Here is a 3,747-nt window from a genome sequence, read left to right as displayed (position 1 = left end):
GGCTTGTTTCTTATGGGCAGGAAAATATTTCTCAGAGAAGTTGTAGATCATATCCTCGGGACTACGCACACAACCAGGAACAAGAGAAGTAAACCAAGTCTTAGCATCACCCTTTAGCGAGAAAGGAAACAACTTAAGGATATAGTAATGGTGAATCCTTTCCTCATTCGTGAATAGGGTGGCTATATCATTCAGCTTAGTAAGATGTGTTACAACCGTTTCAGACTCATAACCATGAAAAGGATTAGATTTGACCAAACCGATTAACTCAGGATCGACTCAGAATTCATAATCCTTATCAGTCACAAAAATGGGTGAAGTAGCAAACTTAGGATCGTATTTCATTCTAGCATTCAGAGATTTTTCTTTCCACTTGCGCAATAAATTCTCAAGATCATAGCTATCCTTACAAGCAAGAAAGTCCTCAACTACCTCTCCCTCCATAACATAACCCTCAGGTATATCAGGCAATTCATATCTAGGAGAGCTAGTTCTAACAGGTGAAACAACAGGTTCTACTTCCATAATTTGAGCACTTTCAGAAGTATCATGGCATTCAGCAGCAACTCTAGCAATTTGTGCATCAAGAGATGCACCCAATGGCAAAGCAGTAAAACATCATCATAAGCATCATGGATAGCAGAAGTAGCATCATCAAGCACAGGCGACACATCAGAATTTCTAGTAGGTGGCGGTGTCGCAAACTTACTCATAACTGAAGGTGAATCCAGTGCAGAGCTAGATGGCAGTTCCTTACCTGTCCTCGTAGTTGAGGGCAAGACTTTAGTTTTTTGATCTCTCGGATTCCTCATAGTGATCAACAGACGTAAATCCCAAGTGACTCGGAGAATAGAGCTAGGCCTCCCCGGCAACGGCGCTAGGAAATAGTCTTGATAACCAACAAGTATAGGGGATCGCAACAGTTTTCAAGGGTAGAGTATTCAACCCAAATTTATTGATTCGACACAAGGAAAAGCCAAAGAATATTCTCGAGTATTAGCAGTTTAGTTGTAAATTCAACCACACCTGAAAGACTTAGTATCTGCAGCAAAGTTTCAGTAGCACAGTAGTGTGATAGTAATGGTAGCAACGGTAACAGTAGCAGTAGTGACAGCAGTAGCGGTAACAGTAGCAACAGTAACAGCAGTAGCGGTAAAAGTAACGTAGCAAAGACTAGTAGGAAAACCTCGTAGGCATTGGATCGGTGATGGATAATTATGCCGGATGACATTCATCATGTAACAGTTATAACATGGGGTGATTTGTAACTAGCTCTAGTTTGTCAACGTAATGTAAGCATGTATTCCGTATATAGTCATACGCGCTTATGGAAAAGAACTTGCATGACATCTATTGTCTATCCCTCCCGTGGCAGCCGGGTCCTAATGGAAACTAAGGGATATTAAGGTCTCCTTTTAATAGAGAACCGGAACAAAGCATTAGCACTTAGTGAACACATGTACTCCTCATACTATGGTCATCTCCGGGAGTGGTTCCGGCTATTGTCACTCCGGGGTTGCCGGATCATAACACATAGTAGATGACTACAACTTGCAAGATAGGATCAAGAACACACATATATTGATGAAAACATAATAGGTTCAGATCTGAAATCATGACACTCGGGCCCTAGTGACAAGTATTAAGCATAGCAAAGTAGTAGCAACATCAATCTCAGAACATAGTGGATACTAGGGATCAAACCCCATCAAAACTAACTCGATTACATGATAGATCTCATCCAACCCATCACCGTCTAGCAAGCCTACGATGAGATTACTCACGAACGGTTAAGAGCATCATGAATTGGCGATGAAGGATATTTGATGATGACGACGGCGTCGATCTCCCCTCTCCGGAGCCCAGAACGGACTCCAGATCTGCCCTCCAGAGGAAGAATAGGCGGTGGCGGCGGCTCCGTGTCGTAAAACGCGATGAACTCTTCTCTCTTAATTTTTTTTGGGCGAGAGAGACTATATAGAGCTGGAGTTGGAGGCGGCGGAGCCATGAGGGCCTCATAAGCCTGCCAGGCGCGGCTAGGCAGGGCGCCTCCTGGGCTTGTGGGCTCCTGGCTCCGTCCCTCAAGGTAATTCTTGTGCCAGTATTTTTATATATTCCACAAAAAATCCTTGTAAATTTCCAGGTCATTCCGAGAACTTTCATTTCTGCGCAAAAACAACACCATGGCAATTATGTTGAAAACAGCGTCAGTCTGGGTTAGTTCCATTCAAATCATGCAAATTAGATTCCAAAACAAGGGCAAAAGAGTTTGGAAAAGTTGATATGATGGAGATGTATCAATGACGACGACGAATCCCACTCTTCAAAGCTCCAAACATACTCCAGATCAGCCTTCTCAAGGAAGAACATGAGGTGGTGGTGGCTCAGTCTCGTAAAACACAATAAATACTTCTGTTTTATTTTGTTTCTCGGGGAACAAGAATATAAAGGCTTGAAATTAGGGTGAGCAGAGCCATGTGAGCCCCACAAGGCATCAGGACACGCCTTGTTGCCTTGTGAGCAGCTGGTGGCCCCCCTCCGTTGGATCTTCGTTGTATTATTTTCATTTATTCCATAAAAAATCTCTAGAAAGTTTCATCCACTTCTGAGAACTTTTATTTATACACAAAAACAACACCATGTCAATTCTACTGAAAATAGGGCCACTCCGGATTAGTTCCATTCAAATCATGCAAGTTAGAGTCCAAAACAAGGGCAAAAGTGTTTGAAAAAGTAGATACGTTGGAGAAGTATCACCCTTGCACTTCCACCTACTCTTATAAAGAGCCATCAGAAGGAAACTACACTTTCACCATTCATTTTCTCAAAGTGAACCACCTACTCATGTGTTGAGATAAAGGGACTCTATTCCTACCATAAGATCCTTGATTTCTATCCTCCTCAAGTTGCTTTCCGCCCAATCCTTCTTTTCTACTAATCCAAATTCTATGTGAGAGTGATTGAGTGTCGAGGAGACTATCTTTTGAAGCACAAAAGCAAGGATTTCATCATTGACAAAACATCTATTACCTTTTGGAGAGTGGTGTCTTCTAGATTGGTTAGGTGTCTCTCGGGGGCCTATCGTATGGAGTTAAACAACGAAGTTTGTAAGGGCGAGAAGATCGCCTACTTCATGAAGATCTACCTTGAGCGAGGCTAGTTTTTCTTGGACAAGGTTGCTTCTTCAGACACCTTTCATGGATGGAGCCCTCTATGGACTCGTGCACGCGTTACCCTCCGTGGGTTGAAGAATACATCAACGTGGACATACGATAGCACCACCTATCGGAACCATGCCAAAAAATTATGTCTTCATTGCGTTTGATCTTCCTATCTCGACCTTCCTTTACTTTCTTGCACTTCCATGATATTTACTTTCCGTTGCTCAATCTCTAGATATACTTGTGTAGGAAATATTTCTTGTAACTTGACTTGTCCTAAAATCTGCCAAAAGTTCAAGAGAATTTAAAATTGTGCCTTTGCCATTTAAGTGTCTATTTACCCCCCCCCCCTCTAGACCTCTCTTCTCGATCCCACAATGTGCTATATCTCAAACATCCCTAGGTACTTGTCCCACAAATCAGGGGTCGTGCCATATGCAAGCATCGGCAAGGCAGCTGTATACTTCTAGTAACCAAAGAATCCAATCCTTCCATGATGTCCTTCTTGAAGATGAATTATTCATCAAAGGCCCACATGCCATGGTAGCGACGATCGAAGGCATTTTTGCGCATTGGAAACCGCTAG

This window comes from Hordeum vulgare, chromosome 7H (assembly GCF_904849725.1).
Source record: "Hordeum vulgare subsp. vulgare chromosome 7H, MorexV3_pseudomolecules_assembly, whole genome shotgun sequence".
NCBI lineage: Eukaryota > Viridiplantae > Streptophyta > Magnoliopsida > Poales > Poaceae > Hordeum > Hordeum vulgare.
This window is presented reverse-complemented; position numbering follows the sequence as displayed.